The sequence below is a fragment of the Lissotriton vulgaris genome, chromosome 6 (genome assembly GCF_964263255.1).
Source record: "Lissotriton vulgaris chromosome 6, aLisVul1.2, whole genome shotgun sequence".
NCBI classification, from domain to species: Eukaryota; Metazoa; Chordata; class Amphibia; order Caudata; family Salamandridae; genus Lissotriton; species Lissotriton vulgaris.
Window position 1 is genome coordinate 1,260,800,704 of NC_141694.1, and position 20,624 is coordinate 1,260,821,327.

The window sequence follows — 20,624 nt, forward strand, 5'->3', positions numbered from 1 at the left end:
TTATTCAGAAATCAATGAGTGCTTTTGCATGAAAAGTTAAGGCCACAACTACAGGGCCGGAAGGGGCCAGTTTTAATGTCCATTGCTTATATCCATACAAAACGTAAGCAATATAGTTAAAAAAGACCACATTCGTGAATACAGAGCCTCGGCATGCATTTTGTTTTCCAATCCGCCCATCAAGCAGGTACTGCAGTACATCCAGGAATGGTGCACTTCCAAACCCGGGGAAAACAATGCTGTTCAGAGAAAGACAAGAAAACAAAAATAGTGCTTCACTGGCAAACTGTAAAGTGGCACTCATGTGTTTTGGGTGTGAATAAAATCAATCTGGCCCCTTTTCGACCCACTCTGTCTTGCTTTAGTTATATTTTTACATTTTGAACCTTTTATTTCTCTCCATCCCAATGCTTCAGGTTGGAAGTGAAAAATGTCTGAAAAAAGATGACCTTTCCGGCAACAGTTTTTATTTTATGGATTCATTTCACTGGAGAACAAATAAAGCAGTACTGGCTACAAGGCCCAGGGAAAGGGGCCCCCACACCTGGACGTTGCAGCTTTCTATAGTGCTTAGAGGCCCAGGGAAAGGGGGCCCCCTCCCCTGGGCCTTTGAAGCAGTGAGTCATTTTGTAAAACACTGCCCTAGCACTGGCAGTTCTACATACATTAAGTTAACAAAAGCCAGTTGATATGGCTGCTCCCTCCTCCCCTCACCCACCTCCCTTACCTGTGTCCGGCTGGTCCTGGAAACCAAGGGGCCTTCTGTCACCTGGCAACAAAATGCAGAAAGGGAATGGCCGGTACTTAACACAGGTGCCCCTCAGCCCCTGACACTGTGATGCTGGCCAGCTGCTCTGCCTTCCCCCCACCCCTGCACCCCCAGGAATGCCAACACGCCGTTATCAGCAAGGTTGACACCAGCCTTGCATGTGTATTGTATTGTGATTGTGCGGGGAGGGGAGGGGGCCCAGCAGGAGCAGATGGGCAATCTGTGAAAGTGTGGCCTTTCACAGTGAAGCGGTGGGGGCCCCTTGTCTTGCAGCCAAGCACGAGGCCCTGGGCAGTTGCACACACTGCCCATGCCTAGCGCCGGCCCTGTTTGCACCCCGATTACGGTCCTGGGTGGGTCTAATCTACCTCGGGCCCTCTCCCAGAGTGGGGCAGGGGAGGGTGATCTCGGATCCCTAGGAGATCCAGAGGGGCACCAGGCAGGGGTGCCCATTATCACCTTTATTATTCGCTCTGGCCCTGGAACTCCTGGCCATCAGAATTAGGAGGGACAGGGGCGCTTTGGCATACAGATCGGGGACAGGGAGCACCTGCTTTTGGTATCTGCCAATGGCACTTTATTTTATCTGACAACACTGGCAGTCTCACTCCCATTCCTCTTGAAATATTTTGAGCCCTTCACGAAATCTCTGGTCTACGAATCAACATGACTAAATCCCTGAATTACACACTGGGTGCCCTGCAGGGTTGGGACCCCACTGCGTTCCCCCCTTTGCCCCTGAGCTGGTAGACATATCATTTCATATATTTGAGGGTTGTGGTCACCCACACTATACAAAAACAGAAGCAATGTAACATAGATTGGGTGATGGAGGGGTTGACTCGTTCGGTCTCTTTCTGGAATATGCTCCCCTTATCCCTCATGGGGTGCATAGCGGTGGCCAAAATGGTGTTCCTGTCGAGATGCCTTCAGCATTCACTAGACACACTACTGAGGTCAGTGTTCAAAAGACTTCATTCCTTGCTATTAAAATTAGTGTGGGCAGATGGCAGGAACAAAGTAAGCCAAGTCATACTGCAGCTACCAATGGAAGAGGGGAGGTTGGCACTACCTAATTTTGAAATGTATTACATGGCGTCGCAGCTACAGCACGCAACACATTGGGTGACCAAAGAGAATAATTGGGCGACAGACTTCCTGGTAGATAATACAAGAGAAAGAACTCTACCTCAACTGCTGCATGGAGGTGCGAGAGGGTGCAGAGTGGATAAATATTTGATCAGACACACAGCAATACTGTGGCAAAGAGCAGTGAGGGTGGTCCTGAAGTGGGCCCCCTTTGCAAGAGAGTTTTTGTTTTGGGACCTCCCAACATTCCTGCACCTAGCATCAAAGGTGGATATCACTGGTTGCAAGGATGTGGGATGCACAACATTAGCAGACCTATTCCCCAACGACACATTGATCACTTTCGAGATGGCACAGAAAAACTTTGGGATCGGGTGGGGCGGGCGCAATCCCTTCTTTATGCGAGCATCACTAATATAGTCAGGGATATTTGGCCCACATGTCCAGAAGCTCCAGACTCCTCAGGCCCTTATTCAGGGCACTACTGGAGCTTGGAGGGGGAAGACATTTGATATCCCGGTTACATAAAGTCATGATTACGGATATGCCCAAAACAGAGCCATGACCAAGAGTAGCCTGAGAGGAGGACTTAGGTATGCCAGACACAAGATCGAAGTAGGCCTGTACACTGGTGAAGAAGGCCTCATGTGATGCAAGGTTTAAACTGGTTCACTTTAATTACTTGCACCGCACATATGCCACTTTGGTTTGGCTACACCGCATAAACCCAACAAAAGCAGACATGTGCCCCAGATGAAATGCTACCCCATCACTTAGCCTGACACTGTCCAACGGTCCACACTTATTGGAGTTAAGTGGTTGAAGCAGTACAGAATATTGGAAGCATGACGCTGAGGCTAGAACCTACCACATGTTTGCTGGGGATATTGAAACAAGGCAAAGGTGGGAAAATGCAGTGGAGAATCGTACAAATAGCACTACTACTGGCAAAAAGACGAGTAGCCATTGTATGGATGGGCACTACGGGTCCCATTAAGCAAAGATGGACGAAAGTTGGCAAAGAATGGGCGATAGCAGTGGAAGTCAGGCTACGGGGGTGTAGGGTGGATGAAAACGCAGAAAAGGATCCGACAACATCGATAGAGGCCATAGTGGGTTTGAGACTGCAGTGGGAGGGCGAGATAAAAGTTGACTCCGGATCTGGAAAGGGAGGTGCTCCAAACATCAGAGAGGGCTCAGATATAGGGAAAAAGGTACTAGCAATATTTCCAGTGCGGAAAATAGAGCTTGAAAATCAAGCATTTACAATGCAACGGTCTCGCCTTTGAAAAAGTTAGGGCTATTGGCATTGTAAATGACAATTTTTTTTATTTGTGTTGGTTTTGAAAATAGATAAATAAATGGCACTGTCATTTACAATGCCAATAGCTTAATCTCTCGCAAATGCCACACACAAACACACAGACCCACACAGAGTCCCACACACATACATACCTACAGAGCCACACGGAGAGCCACACACACACACAGAGCCGCACACTTCCAGTAGTCGGTGGGCAGCGTGGAGCAGACCAGCATCCAGCCCGACAGGGCCAGCAGGAAGGCCACGATCTCCCCCGCCATGCTGGCCATGGTCACCGGCGAGGGTCACAGGGCACAGGCGTCAGAGCTGAGGGCACGGGTGAGGGCAGCAGGCACAGGGGTAAGAGCTGAGGGCAGAGGGGTGAGAGCTGAGAGCAGAGGGGTGAGAGCTGAGGGCTTAGGAAGAGCTGAGGGTACAGGGCAGGGTAAGAGCTGAGGGCAGAGGGGTAAGAGCTGAGGGCAGAGGGGTAAGAGCGGAGGGCACAGGGGTAAGAGCTGAGGGCACAGGTAAGAGCTTAGGGCACAGGTAAGAGCTGAGGGCACAGGTAAGAGTTGCGGGCACAAGGGTAAGAGCTGAGGGCACAGGGGTAAGAGCTGAGGGCACAGGGGTAAGAGCTGAGGGCACAGGGGTAAACACTGAGGGCACAGGGGTAAGAGCTGAGGGCACAGGAGTCAGTGAGGGTACAGGTGAGGGCAGTGTGGTGAGGGCTGGAGGCCTGGGTTGAGGTCAGAGGGCACAGGTGCCAGAAGTGTGGGCCTAGGAAGAGCTGAGGGCAGAAGGGTAAGAGCTGAGGGCAGAGGGGTAAGAGCTGAGAGTACAGGGGTAAGAAGTGAGTGAGGGACCGGGGTGAGATCAGATGGCAGAGGATTCAGAGCTGAGGGCACCTGCGAGGGCAGAGAGCAACGCGGCAAGGGACTATTACTATCGGTCTTAAAAATGTAACCCAGTTTCATGCCTTTACAAAATAAATGTCAACTGAGTGGTGTCAGAAAAGTAATTTATACGCCCACTGATTATTTTCTGGAAAAGCTCTGCTGCATTCTCATTTCAAATAATTTAATTTTAAAACAGAAATGCCATTCCAATCGTTATACTGCACTAGGCATGCCATCGTTCCTGACGGAAATGTTTGCACTGCTGCCCATATCAACTTGTCATGCAGCCTTGTCATGCAGCCTCGTGTGGGTACAGGGTGAAACGCTAAGGTTTATCTGCACCCGTTTATCACCTCGAGCTAGCAGTTTGCGTCCGGTCGAACATGGTAATCGCACCACTTGGAAGGGATCAGTAAGGGTAGATGGGCTTAGTGGCATTATAATTAGCTTATTTGTTCAGGGGTTCGCCCATCTAAAGTTATCGCTTCTTCTCAGGACAAACTATAAAAATGTCATTTAACTGTATCAGACGTGTTGCAAAATGAAGAATCGGGCAGGAAAACATTAACAATATTGCTACAAAGTAGAGCATGTCGTATAAATCTGGGCTAGCATCATCCTACTGCAGTGGCTTGCACGAACTGTGAGCTACTTGCTCTACGGAAGTGTTGGGAGTGCCGCAGACTTATAGGCTGCCTTGCCAGGGGTATTTGTGCAGCCACTACTCGCTGCGCAGAAAGTAGCGTAACTGGCGGACTCTCACCTCCCTTGCATGGGGTCCGGTGCTGGCTGTGCTGTGCCCGGTAGCCCTCAATCACCTCCCACTCTCCGTTGTCTCTCTTGATGGGGAAGCTGACGCTCAGCACATGGTTGCAAGGTTTGATAATGCGCAGGATGCCCTGCACGCGCAGCCGCTTCTGCTCCTCACTCTCATGGGTACGCAGGTCCTCTACCAGCTTATCCTCCACGATGCTTGCACCGCGGTCGAAGAAGCCCTCCACCATCTTGAAGAAGTTGGGGTCGGCCTCGGCCTGGGGTGCATGACAGTACCGCCGGAGACCTGTAGCGGCCGCAGGGAGTCCGGCATCCACGGCCAACACCGCACCCCCGCGGGTAGCGAGCACCCCCATGTAGCCGTACATGGCGACTAATTCTACAGTTCATGCAGCCAGGTATGGACGGCAGCCAGCACTGGACAATAGAGCGGAAGGCCTGGAACTTCTCGCTCTGATGCCAATAACCGACACCGCCCTGTAACCTGACTGACAACTTTTTTGTGTACCTTTGTTGGACGTTTAAATTCCAGACTCTACGCCTGTCGCCAGTAGTGAAGGCTGCATGCAGTCTAGTCTTCAAACAGCTGCCTATCAAGGTTCTGCAACAAGAAGGCGCGCAGTTGTGAATCAAACACTAGAGCGGAAAGTCATTCTCATTTTCCCTTTATCATAGCGGCGGTACTTCCCACATGTGCGGGTTCTGTTCCCTGTGGGTGTCCTCCACGAAGGCCCTCTGTCTGGCCACATCCCCCCACCCCTTCGTGAAAGGTGGGGGTGAACCAGGGGGTAAACGTTCATCCAGAAACAGAAGCCAAGTTGGAATAACCCGCGGTAACATAGAAAGAGGACACTTGGACTTTCGTTCTTCACTCGTATAACTTATATCAAAGCCTCACTACAATTTGGCAGCCACCATGGACTGTATTTGAAGTCAATAGGGTTGGTGTAGTAGCATAAGGTGAGCCTCAAATATTTATGTGGAAAACGATTAAGAACAAGGTCATTTTGGGATTCGGGGCGTGTTTTTCGTGCTCTCCCCTTCCCATTGGCTGGAAGGTAAAATTCCAGCCAACGGGAAGAGGAGAGGGCGGGACTTAAAAAAAGACCCAGAAACACCCCTGAATCGCGTTGTGACGTTGAAAGAGTGATTGACAACCAATCTCTTCCAATGGCTAGCCTCCATTTATGGAGCTAGCCAATGGAAGAGAGAGGTGGGACAAAGCCCCATACTGTAGGATCAAAAGATTTCGCCTGCGCGAGTACTGCTGCGCAGTGCTACGGCCAGCCGAAACCTAACAAGAGATCTCAGGGGGGCAGACTTCTCTGACAATTACTTGAGAAGGGGTGGGATGGCTACAAAGTTTGTTCTTTTTTCATATACGTTGTAAAGTATAACATTATAGATGTAACCTTAACAATTGTGAAATGGAAATAATAAACATATTCGTTAAAAAAAACTGTTGTACTCAGCAATGAAATATTGGTGCAGCTATTGAATCTCGCTCTAAAGAAAGTTTATGATTTAAAATTGTCTCAAGATGAGAATGTTTCCATTACCTGCAAAAATCAACTCATTGGATTCTAAACTTGAGACCATTAAAGGCAGCTTTTTCGGAGCTGGAGCAGCACCTTTCTGATATTTAGGATCGCCAAGAGGAACAGCAGAAAAATGAATCCTAATTAAAGACGTAATGGAGCTCAAAAACAATAGGAGGACCTGTAAATTTGGGGAGTAAAATTGTATTTTAAATGTGTAGAGAAACTGGAAGAAAGTGGTGTGGAAGATCTCATTAAGAAACTCCATGGGGCTGCTGACATGTTATTTCCTGTTTTCTGCAACTCAGACCATCGTCAGTGGCGTAACATAGGGATAATGGACCGTGGTGCAAGCAAGGAAAGCAGGCCCCCAGCTGGTATTAAAATGTTGTTACAAGGAAGTGCAGCACACTCATCTCACATGTGGACCCCAATGTTACTGCACCTTTTACACTAATAATATTTACAGGTCTCAAGGTTTCTCATTCCACTCATCTTGCCTACTCGCCCCCTGTCTACACCTGCTCTCCTCTCAGCCCCTTCATCTATGTAATGCTCTTCTCTTTATCCCCTTCCTCCGTCTCTCTTCCCCCTCTCTTCTGCCTTGCTCATCCTCCCTTTTATCCTTACTTCTGATCCATTTCTCCTCAATTTTCCCATTTTTATCTCATTTCTCTTTCAACCTTATTTCCAGTATATTATTGGTGTATCCCTGAAGGGAGACCACACCCATCGAAGTTCCAGCAGGGTACACAGATGCTGCCCCAGGCATCGCAGGACCCTTGTATCCTCCAAATTCTGGGTGGTACACCGCCCCAGACATGCAAAAGGGGAGGGCAAGGTATTTAAACCCTGTTGCCCCCTGGAACTCTCTCAGTTCTGAAAATGCGGCATGAAAGGAAACAGTGTCTCCTTAGGTACCCTAAAGATGTCTATAAAGGGCAGCGTGCATGGTTTGGGCAGTGGGCAGTGGTCAGTGGACCTGGACATGGAGCAGAAGGCAAGGTGAGTTCATGTTGTTTGCTAACTAATTTCAACCCCCTAAAGTGTGCCTGTTGTTCCCCAAACCATTGCCTGGGGAAGGTATGGGAGCACAACAGACAATAGCACCCTTCCCAGGGACGGACTGGGATAGCAAACCAGCCCTGCGTCCGACCAAATCTGTAATGTTCCCGAAGGTCCGCCCCCGAAGTCCGGAGGGCCGGACAAGTTGGTCATGTGACCGCCCTATAATAAAAAGAGGTTGAGCACGTGCGAGGGCGTTCAGAGATACGCGCCGACCGACAAAGCAACTTTATTCCCAGTGTCTGGCTGAGTTTATTCTAGGGCCACGTGTCAGGCCTAGTCAGGGTTAGATGCCCCTTGAGCGTAGATCACCCGACACAACAATTGGCGACGAGGGTGGTGATCGATCCCCCGCTTGGGGTGCGGGTGTGTGTCCCTTTTGTGAGGCGGCTGCGGGCACTACCACGTGCCTGCGGTGCTCGTGCCTTGCCACCACACACACCCCCCCCCGCTCTGCCTGCCTGGTGGAAATACTCTGATCCCTGGCTCTCATCAGGTGAGCGGCGCTGGCTTGCATCTTCCTGCGGCGCACAGGAGTCTGATTGGTCGCGCGAGGTGCTTCCCTCGTGGACCCTCCACGCCTCGGTGCCACGCTGCACTGGGCTGCACGGGTGTAATTCGCAACAAGACACAACTGGCCGGGCGCTCCGGCTGCCGCTGGATCACATCCCGGCTGCCCACGGACATCCTCCCGGGCGTCTAAAGCGATGGCCAACATTCCGCCCATTGAGCCGTTTGTGGTGGAGGGTGCGCCATCCACTCTCGCACCGAAGTGGAAAGAATGGGTGGACAGGCTCTTCATATTCTTCGAGGCCACCAAGGTCCATAAGGAGCAGAAGCGTGCCATGATCCTCCATCTTGGTGGCAAGGACATTCACTCCATCGCCCGCACCCTTACGGAAGCAACTCCCAAAACCCACCACACGCTCATAAACGCGCTCAATGCGCACTTCGAACCCATGGCCAACCAAGACTATGAACGGTTTATTTTCAGACAGGCGCGGCAACTGCCAGATGAATCGCTGGACGCCTATCACTCTCGGTTGAAGAAACTGGCACTAACGTGTGGATTTCAGGATGTCACGGAGGAAATCAGAGGACAGATCATTCAGGGTTGCGCTTCTGCTAAACTACGCGAGAGAATTCTGGAGGAGTCGGGGAAACCCCTCCCAGACATTCTCACGCTGGGCCGCACGAAGGAGCTGTCCAAGGCCAGGGCAGCCCACATGGAAGCAGCTCTACAGGCCAACATGAAAGTGGAACCGGTGAACAAGCTGCAAGTCCGCCCACCGCCCAAATGGGTGAAGAGAACAACAACTCCGCAGGGCGGAGCTTCGGCGCAATCATGTGGGTACTGTGGAGGCCCGAGACACCCGGCGCCAGAATGTCCAGCACGGGGCAAGATATGCTCCGGGTGCGGAAAAATGAACCATTTTGAAAAGGTGTGCCGGTCCAAAAAGTTCAGCAAGCCCCGCCAGACAGTACACACGGTGGCGGAGCCTGAAGGCGCGGAAGGAGGACCCAGCAACAGTGATATGGACGACGACGAGGAGGAGCGGTCCGTACATAAGGTGCACATGATCGGCACGGCCACCCGACGCACTAGGACACTACCACAGTGTGCAATACAAGTAGCCGATCAGGACATCATGGCAACGGTGGACACGGGCGCCTCAATAAATCTCATGAGTGCGTCCCTTTACGGAGGCATGGCAACTCCACCCAGCCTCCGCTCCACTCCGATCACCGTTTTTGCCTACGGCCAGGACGTGCCCCTCCGCATTCGAGGAAAGTTCAAAGCAGCAGTCCGGCACGGAGACAAGATCACGCGTGCCAACATCTTCGTGTCGGAGGAAGGTCAAGGCATGCTCCTGAGCTGTCGGACGGCAGAAGACTTGGGAGTGGTCTCTTTTGCGTTTGGGGTGCACGAGGAATCGGTGCAGCAACTGATTGCAGACTTTTCGGACCTGTTCGAAGGGATTGGCCGATTCAAGGGTCGGGAGATACACCTGCATGTGGACCCCACTGTCCAACCGGTGGCCCTGCGACACCGGCGGGTTGCGTTTCATTTAAGGCCCCTAGTTGAGGAAGAACTACAGAAGCTGGAAGCTGCGGGCATCATTGAAAAAGTGTCCGGACCCACCCCCTGGGTATCGCCCATCGTGGTTACCAGGAAACCAAAGCAGCCGGGAGCGGTCCGGATATGTGTGGACATGCGCCTCCCCAATGCGGCCATCAAAAGGGAACGACATATCACCCCGACGATCGATGACCTGATCGGAGAAATGGCCGGGGCCCGGTGGTTTTCCAAGTTGGATCTCAGGGCGGGGTACCATCAGCTCGTGCTGGATAAAGAATCCCGGAACATTACGACGTTCTCCACCCACATCGAACTGCGCAGGTACACCCGGCTGAGCTTCGGGATATCCAGTGCTGCCGAGGTGTTCCAGAATGTTATCCAAGAGCTCATTACTGGCATACCGGGGGTGATCAACGTCAGTGACGACATCATGGTGCACGCCAGGACAATTCCCGAGCACAACCAACGCTTGGCACAGGTGTTCCGTAGGCTCCGCAGCGCCGGACTCACTCTGCACCGAGACAAATGCGAGTTTCTCCAGACCAAACTGGGGTTCTTCGGCTACGTATTCTCGGCCGACGGCGTCAATCCTGATCCCGACAAGGTCAAGGACATCAAGGACGCACCTCCGCCCACGACTGTCACGGAAGTCCGAAGCTTTCTCGGGATGGTGAATTACTGTGGTCGCTTCATCAGAGACCTAGCCAACTTGACCCTCCCTCTACGTGATCTGACCAAAGACTCCACGCCATGGAACTGGGGACCGGAACAGGAAAGGGCATTCCAAAATATCAAGAGTGCGCTGTCCAGCAACACCACGCTGGCGTTTTTTGACCCAAGACGTTCCACTCTCATCGCGGTAGATGCCGGACCGGCGGGATTGGGAGCTGTTCTGATGCAGAGAGCCCGAGACGAGATAGACTGGGCCCCTGTCGCGTTTGCCAGCCGGTCCCTCACGGACACAGAACAAAGGTATTCCCAAATCGAAAAAGAGGCCATCGCGATTCATTGGGGATGCCGGCACTTCCACTTATATGTATATGGCAAGCCATTCACAGTAGTGACGGACCACAAGCCGCTGCTGTCGCTATTCTCGGGTACCTCATCCAAGCCACCCCCCAGAATTGAAAAGTGGATTTTGCAATTGCAAGAGTACAACTGTGCCATTGAGTACCAGCCAGGGGCAAAGAATCCGGCGGATTATCTGTCACGACACCCCCGGGCGGCCACCCCAGAGGAGATGGAGGAAGCTGAAGAGACGGAGGCCTATGTGCGATGGGTCGTGGCCAGATCATGCCCGCGCCCCATATCCCTGGAAGAGGTTGTGAGCGCCACGGCTCAGGATGCCTGCATACAGCGGGCCAAGGATCTGCTCCGGACGGCCAACTGGCAGAAGGCCAAGGAGAGCTGGAAGGTACTCACACCAGAGGCTCAGAAGATCATGGACAGTCTGTACCACGTGAGGGCTGAGCTGAACGAGGACGCGGCGGGGTGCCTCCTGCGAGGGCATCGCCTGGTGATCCCGACGGCGTTGACAAGCCGAGTAGTTCAACTGGCGCACATGGGGCATCAGGGAATGGTTAAAACAAAGGCCCGGCTGCGGACAAAGGTGTGGTTCCCGCTCATGGACGATATGGTGGAAACTGTGGTGCGCACATGCACGGCCTGCCAAACTACGGGCGACAGCCCCCGCGAGGCCCCCATCATTGTGGAACCCAGGCCCCGAGGCCCCTGGGAAAGGGTCAGCATGGACTTTGGCAGCCTTCCGGATGGACGGCACACGCTAGTGATGATCGATGACCATTCCAAATATCCTGAGGTCGAAATCATCACCGGCACCAGTGCGGACTGTGTGATTCCAAGATAGAGAAAATCATTGCCACCCATGGAGCCATGAGAGAACTCAGAACGGACAATGGACCGCCCTTCCAGGGCCAAGACTTTGCGGAATATCTCTCGTCCCTAGGAACACGTCACAGGCGCATCACCCCGAGGTGGCCTCAAGCCAACGGGGAGGCCGAGAGGTTCATGAGAACTTTAAACAAGGTCATCCGCATTGCGCATGATAAGGGACAGTCAGTGGAGATGGCCATTTTCACTTTCCTCCGCAGCTACCGACAAACCCCGCACTCCACAACCGGGGTAGCTCCTGCCCACCTTCTCCTAGGGCGGGTAATAACGGACTCCATTCCACATCACCCCCAGTGGGCACCTGAACTGATAGATGAACATACAGTGGAAATAAGGAGACGTTCCGCCTGTGACAAGATCAGCAATAAACGCAGGGCCGTGGCCCCCCATTTCAAAAGAGGTGACCTAGTGCTCATCAAGAATCGGGCTACTGGTGGCAAATTCAAACTCAGTTACGAAAAACGACCATGGCGAGTCAGTGGTGTGAAGGGCACCCGCATCACAGCCACTCGAGGACGAGACAGGGTGACTCGCAACGTGTCTCACTTCAAGCTCTATCACCCTTCGAGCAGTGAGCCAAGGCGCCAGCAAGGCGACAGAGAAACCGAAACTGCAACTACGTTGCCGTCTGGTGAATCAACACCTCAGCCCGAGGTCAGGCCACGTGACGAGCAGCAGGTCTCTAGTGAGGACGTGGGCGGAGACACGGAGGCCCTGAATGAGGCCCCAGATCCGGAGGGGGCCGACAACGAGGCGCCAAGACAAGAGGTGGAGACTGGAACAGAGCTGATGACTCATCGGGGGTCCCAACGCCAGCTACGTGCCAACCCCACCCCCTCCGGCTGGCTGAGAGACTACTTTACGTAAGACTGTTCTCATTTACATACATGCACGTAATGGTTGAACTGAATGCGCTGGCATTTTGAAAGACGCTGAAGGTTTCGGTCCTGATGCTATTAAGACAATGGGTTTGATCAGACCATGTTTGCGGTTTTTGCAGTTTGTTCTTGTTTTTTTGTTTCCTTGTTTTAGGAGGAATGTAATGTTCCCGAAGGTCCGCCCCCGAAGTCCGGAGGGCCGGACAAGTTGGTCATGTGACCGCCCTATAATAAAAAGAGGTTGAGCACGTGCGAGGGCGTTCAGAGATACGCGCCGACCGACAAAGCAACTTTATTCCCAGTGTCTGGCTGAGTTTATTCTAGGGCCACGTGTCAGGCCTAGTCAGGGTTAGATGCCCCTTGAGCGTAGATCACCCGACACAACACAAATCCAGGGGAGGGAGGAGATGTACCCAAAGTGGCAGGACCACTGCTGCTGCGCTGTTGTTACAAGGGGCTGATTTTGTAGTACTGCTGCAAAACCGGCCTCGGTAACAAAAACGGCCCCCACCTATCGAAAACTGGCCCCGACCCTTGTTGCCCACTGGGGAAACACCCGGAACACGCTACAGTCAGCCCAGCCCTGACCCTTCCTCCACCATCCCCATATCCCTTAGTAAGTTGCCACAGGGGAGCTGGGACCATAGAGACTGGGGGTGGAGAGCCACTGTCCTGTGGCTTGCGCACACCTGGAACATGGTAAACATCCAGGGAGAGAGTGTGGGATTTTTCTCTTGCACTCTCTCCAGCTCCCAGAGTTGGCTTTGCGCCTCCTCCCCACCCTACCACTAGGATCCCCTGAGCACCAAAGTCCTGTCTGACAATGGTGGGGATCTCAAATGGCCCAGTGGCAGCAACAGCAGAGCTCAATGGGCGTCTGATTTGCATTGGTGAGGTGGAATATGGACATGCTGAGAAAGAGCTTTTGGTGGCCTCATGCCTATAGCAACCCAGTTTGTCACTCTACGTTGACATATTCAAGTTTATTTGCCTTATTGTGCAAATTATGAAAAAACATAGCAAACCCCTTATATGCCATCCAACTTCATTCACTCAAACAGTGACAGAATGAAAAGGAATCTAGGATGCTAAAGCTCACTGTGTTTGGGCAAAAAAAGATACATTTTGTGTATTTCTATAAACACATTATCTAACAGGAACAAGGAAACATGTCCAGACCCAAGTCAAAATCTCCTCAAATATTGGGATGCTGTGAAGGTAGTTGAGAAAAGAAAATTGAGGCACCATCACCATGATGTTAAACGCGATAAAAATGTAGTCAACGTGATTTCACGCATACCAAAAACAACTCCAAAGACAACAAATGTCGAAAAAATTGTACCTGTGAAGCCAGCAAATTTAGGGAATGAGGTGACTTGGGACTGTTTGCAGAACGGTCTTGCAACAGCAGCCCAAGCATAATGCATTGTATCTTGATAAATTACTATTTATTTTAGCATGGGGTTGTAGGCAGACACGTGAAGGTGTACCTGCCTGCTTCTGTGCAATGCATTGCAGTGTGGGTGCTCCACAATGTCTCTGGTTTGCCCTCTCTCAAGCAAAGCCATGGTTAATCTGTGATTATAGTATATTGTGCATTTATTTACTGTAGAAGGGTTTAGCATTTGCATTGTGTAATGTAACCACTGCGTTCAAAGAAGACTGGGCCCGGTGCAATTGCACTGGCTGCTCCAATGGTAGCTACACTCCTGAGCATCACCATCAGTCTCACCTAGAGGCCTCTTAGGGAGAACAAACACTTATCTGATGAATTTCCAGAACTCCTCGCTGCCTCATCCATCCGACATGCCCATAGCACCCTCTTGATTGACTTCAACCTCCCAGACAAACACAAGCTGAAAAACAGCAAGAGACCACCCCTCAGTGGTGGCTCCTCCACTAAGGCGGAGGAGCATCGCCCCACTGCCTGCAGCACTTCAAAAAAGAAAAAAGAAAATAACAGCACAATGTTATTGTCATTTTATTTTTCCGTGCGCTTGCAGCTTTGTGGGCGAGGCTGCCCTGCGTTAGAGCAAGGCAGGGAAGGAATGATTTGCCCACTCCAAGTGAGCATGAATGTTTGGCCGGCCCTCTTGGGCCAAACAAACACTCATGCACACTTTGCATGTTCTCCATCCAGGCTGCATTACAGTCTGGGGGGAGAAAATGCCCCAGGCTCCCATTCCCTGGCTGAGTACTGAAAAACGACTCCCAGGCCAATCAGAATGCTGCATTGCAGTGTTGTGATTGGTTAAGGCAGTGTACATATTTATCCTCAACATGGTGGAGCTGGTGTGCCTATTTTTTGTAGCAGAATTCCTCAATGGGAATATAATATACTTTTTAAATACTAGTACGTAGGTATGGCTATCAATAGCATTTGGTAGCATTGGTTGGGGTTGGAATGGTTCCAGGTGCATTGCACTCACAAAAAAATACTTTAGACCCTGGCACTTCATTATTTACAAATTAAGCACTGGCTCAATGTGGCCTAGTGGGTGCCTCCTGATCCTACCTCCTGTTAAGCAGAAGGAAGGAAGAGAGGGCGCATCGCAGGCACACATCACTCGGAGTAGTGCAGAAACTAAAAAAACTGGTCTTTTGGCTGTTTTCTGTATCCCTTTATGGGATTGGCTGTACCCACTGGGGGCCATCTTGGAGAGAGGGAGACTAGAGAGCTAAAAGTTGCTTGGAGTTTCTGTGGGAGCCGGAGGCTCACTGGTTAATACTGTGGCGAGGAAGACAAGGACTCGTAGTAATAAGATTACTGGTAAGTAACCGGGGCATTTACTTTCAAGTAAAACTGGCTGTATTTGGGAAAAAATGCTGTATTTAAAAGCAATCATAGACATGGTGGTCTACTGACCCTATCAGGCCAAAGTTCCTGTGATGGCGGTGATTCTAAATGGGTCACAAATTGTAACCTACCACATTAATATTCATGAGTTAGGTCAATTTGCAAACTACTAGGGATCAGTGTTTTGCAAACAGACTTAATACTACATAGGTTGGTTCGAAAAATACTGCACTGGTCGTAAAAATGTGGCTTGCACATTGCGCCCAGTATTTTTGGACCAGTTTTACATACATCTGGCTCTGTGATCCCAAAGCTGATATTAGGAATCCTCTAGAAAGCTTTAGCAAATGTTAAAACCAAGACTTTGACATTTAAAACCATGATTCATGCTTTATTATAGGTGATCCACAAGGCATATAATGTTATTTAGGAATCTCTGTCCTAGTAGTTCTCTGATTTATAGGATCTAACTTATGTCCCTGATTTAAAAAAAATGTACACAGTACTCTTTCATGAAGGAGAGACATCCCGCTCTCTATAATTGTTAGGGTGGCTCTAAATAAAATAACCTTTATTTATTTTTCAATTTTCTACCACGCCGTCCATTCGATAATGTTTTTACAAAAGTCGGAGTATGGGGTTTCTGAATTTCTTTGGAGTAGCATAACTTCAACATTAACACCATGACCTTTGTTTTGCCAAGCAGGATGGCGGCCTAGCCTTACCAAACTTAAAGTTTCATATTATTATGCATCCCTAACATCATATATTACTAGATTTAAGCAGCTTGCTATATTGGATGATATAGGAAATGATCAATGATATAACCTTTGCCAGCATAGGTCGAAGACAAAAAACACCAAAAACATTTGTCCACGTGTTTTTAAAAGAAAAGATAAATTCTTTAAATATTTTCTCATTCCTAATTAAAACTATATTAGAAGATTATATTACTGATTTTGTAACCCTAACAGAAGCTACAGTGGCAAGATTGTGCAGTATAGCAATGTGTATGTATGGGATTTAGTATAACAACAGTGAAAACCATGAAACTACTTTAAAATCTAAATATTGAGCAAAAAGTTTGGGTCTGTCTATCATATAACTAAATCAGCTGGCATTTTGCTGTTATTAGATCCGTTCAGTGTGGAGAAACTGCACTAACTAAAATATTAGTTAATGAAGAACAGTACTCCAGGATAGTGGTATGGCATCTAACACTCAATGAAATCACTCGATCAAGCATCTGGAGAATATTACTAAAAATGAGTTATGGAGACAGGTATAGCGAAAAAGTATGTAGTGCGGTAAATAAGCTAAATCTCTCTATCAGAGGTGGCAGTTTTAGAAAATTGACCTTTTTTGCAAAGTGGTTGTTATAAAGCACCATCGTTTTTTTTTACCCACAATCGAATCCAAAATTCATCCGTCATGATTTAGATGCCTAAAAGAAAAGAAGCTCAGCTGGCTTAATCTAGTATGGACATGTGCCCTTTCATTTAAATATTGGGAAGGCATGTTTAGTTTTATTCAACGCAGGTTTACTTAGGTTGGATTCAAGCAGAAGCTCATTAAGAAAGAAGGAAAATGTGTTTGATCCTGAAAATTCATTTAAATAGTGTGTCTCTTATTGGGTATACTACTTGGTCACTGTATATATGTAAGACTTTTGATATGATTGTAATTGGTGGGTTGTTATAATTCTACGTAATTTATTCCCATGAAAAAAAAATGTTTCATGGATGGGTTACTTGGTACGCTCCATGTCATTTCGGTTTATGCAGATGAAGTTCTGCTGCCCAGACATGACCCTAGTCAAGACCTGGCCTCAGTGATTCAGTTGTTTTACGTCTGGTAATCTGTCAGAACTGTGAGTAAACTGCAACAAGTCATGTTTGTTCCCCTTGTGGCCGGGCACTAACTAGTCCCAAAGTCTCCATGTCGATAAACCTCTGCGATAAGCACCTTCCACATTTACATACCTATGGGTTTGGGTTATTAATCAGGGGTGCATACAACAGCAACATTTTGAAAACCGTTGTGATGCTCCAGACGTCTGTGTTCTTTCACCAGCATTTCCTGCTTTCCATAATGGGGTGGGCGTTATTTGAGATAATTATGCATCTGATGACTCACAGAACAGCGGTACTTCGGAGGTGCTGTGGCACCGTAGGGGCTTCTGTTGTAAGTCACGATCATTGGGTCACGTACTCCGCCAGCGAGGATCATGGCTTCTGTGCAGGTAGTGGTGATGCATCGATTCTGCAGAGATGCGCTGTTTCTGAAGTGACGCTTGGAGTCGATGTGTCGATTTCTTGGTTGCAGCACCAGAATCACTTTCCAAGGTCTAGGAATGGGCACCCCATGGTAGGTCAGAACTCACAGTAGAGGAGCCCAAGTGCTGGTAGTAAGATGCAGGTGAATTCTTTGTTGGCCCGAGACTTCCAACAGGAGGGAAGCTCAACTAAAGCCATGGTGAAACTTTAAAAAGCAGGATGCAGAGAGCAAAGTCCAGTCCTCTCACTCATAGGCAAGAAGCATCAGACAGCAGGCTGGCTCAGCAAGGCAAGCATCAAAGTGGCAGTCTCTCCTAGCAGTCCAACAGCACTTTTTCCTGGCAGAATATCCTCAGTCCAGAAGTGTTTCTACTGTTATGGTGTCAGAGGTCCAGTTCTTACACCCATTTGGGCCTTTGAAGGTGGGAGACTTCAAAGAAAGGTCTTTGTATTGCACAAGACCCTGCCCTTCCTGGCCCTGGCTCCAGACACACTACAGCGGGGTATGCAGTTATTTGCGTGGGGAAAGGCACAGCCCTACTCAGGTGCAAGTGTCATCTCGTTCCACCACTCTAGCTCAGGAAGACCCATCAGCCTGGTGATGGACCATTTGGATATGCAGGGCGCACCTCAGCTCCCTTTGTGTTGGACTGTCTAGAGCTAATTCACAAAGCCAACTGTCATCCAACCCAGATGTGTATTCTAGGGACAGACAGAGGCATCGAATGGTTAAAATAGTGCCAACTTTCTGAAAGTTTAAGAAAAAATTGAGTCAGGCCCAAAGGGACGTGGATAGGGCAGTGCCGTTTTAAGAATGCAAGCAAAAAGAGATTTCACCTATACCTCGATTTTTTAACAGACAATAATGATTTCTGCTCTGAAGACAAACACCTTTTGTTTATCCCGGTATATTTATTTTACCTTTTTCTTTTTAAAAATTATAGTATTATTTTTATGTTCTCAAAGGAAGAATGAAAACATAGTCAATTCATATCTATATAGACAAACATTTCAAAAAACCTTTTCAATATGCAAAGAAACAAACAACAATCTGTGACAACAAACAACAAACAATTCACATCAATTAATCATCTAACATGTACAAATGCCCCTTTGTGTGTCAATAAAGTTTATACAAAAATAGGAATTCAATCCTGATTTTGATAGTGGGCTTTAACCACAAATCCTCGAATTTTTCTAGAAGTTTATCTCTAGAAATATGTTGACGCGTTTCGAGTTCAGATATTCCAATGTAATGTAAAGCAACATTTTGTGATGTCTTTGGTGGAGCACAATTAATTTTTTTGTATATTGAAAATGTTTTTTGAAAAGTTTGTCTATATGGATATGAATTGACTATGTTTTCATTCTTCCTTTGTAAACATACAAATAATTCTATAATTTTTAAAAAGAAAAAGGTAAAATAAAAATACCGGGATAAACATAAAGGTGTTTGTCTTCAGAGCAGAAATCATTATTGTCTGTTAAAAAATCGAGGTATAGGTGCAATCTCTTTTTGCTTGCAACTTTCTGAAAGTGGCATTTTCAGACCTGCAATTTAAAAAAACAACTTCACTAATATATGTGCTTTTAAATTGTGAGTCGAGAGACACCAAACTCCAACTTTCTATCAGCTCCCAATTGAAAGATACCAGTGTAAAATGCTGCAGAGCCGCTCCTATGTTAACCTATGGGAGAGATAGGCTTTTCTTTAGTGAACAACACATGTAGCAGTTTTTCACTACCAGGATGTGTAAAACTTAAAAGCACTTGTCCCACCTTTTAAATGCACAGAACCCAACCCCTGGGGCTAGCTAGGGCCTACCTTAAGGGTGCCTTACATGTAGTAAAAGGGATCGTTTGGGCCCAGCAAGTAGGTGTATTTGCCAGGTCGACATCGCAGCTAAAAACTGCGCACACAGGTTCTGCAGTGGCAGGCCTGAGACATTTGGAGGGCTACTCATGTGGGTGGGACAATCAGTGCTGCAGGCTGACTATTAGCATGTGGCTTATAGGCTCTTTATGAGGGACTTACTAGTAAATAAAATATGTCAACCATGGAGAAACCAAATGTCATTACATTCTAGAAACAGAGCACATGCAGTTTAGTATTGGTCACCAGTCCAAACACCAGCAAAAACAAAGTCAAGCCTACAATCTTAAACAGAAAACCAGAAGCAAAAAGAAAGGGGAAACAACGCTAAACAATGCCAGATCTAACATGTGTCCCCCCACCCTCCAGCAGAAGGTGGGGAGAACTACTCAACCTCCTGGGAGTTCTCATCAATAAGGCAGAAAAATCAAGCCTCGCCCACAAAGCTGCCTGAGCACGTAAAAATAAAATGTTAATAACATTGTGTTGTTATCATTTCATTTTTCCTTTTTTGCAGTGCTGCAGGTAGTGGGGCGATGCTCCTCCGCCTTAGTGGAGGAGTCACCAGTGAGGAGTGGAATCTTGCTTTTTTTCAGCTTGTGTTGTCTGGGAGGTTAAAGTCAATCAAGAGGGTGCTATGGGCATGTTGGATGGATGAGGAATTGAGGAGAGCTGGAAATTCATCAGATAGGTGTTTGTTCTCCCCAGGAGGCCGGATGGTGATGCTCAGGGGCGTAGCTACCATTGGTGCAGCCAGTGCAATTGCACCAGGTCCAGTCTTCCTTGAACACAATGCTTACACTGCACACTGCAAATGCTAAACCCTTCTACAGTAAATAAATGCACAATATACTAGAATCGCAGATTAACCATGGCTTCGCTCCCAACATAGAGTCCAATCCCTTTAGGGAGATGGACCACCTCAACAGTTTAAGGTTCTGACCCCTCATCTGCATTAACCTTCTGATGGGCCTGTGATCTGTCTGAACCCAGAAGTGAGTCTCAAACAAGTAGTGTCTTAGCTTCTTCAGCACCCAGACCACAGCAAAAGCTTTGCCTTCTAATGCACTCCACCTCTGGGAAGTGACCTACTACTAATGAAGGCTACCGGTTGGTCTAGGCCTTCTTCGTTCAGCTGTGAGAGCATGGCCCCCACGCCATGCTCTGAGGCATCAGTCTGCACCACAAATTCCTTAGAGAAATCAGGAGCCTTAGCACAGGCATCGTACACATGACTTCCTTCAGAGTGTCAAAAGCGGTCTGGCATTCCTCTGTCCAGATCCCCTGACGTGGATGCTTCTTGAAGTCAGCTCTGTCAAAGTGGCAAAAATGGTGCCATAGCCCTTGACAAATCTTCTGTACTAACCAGTGAGAC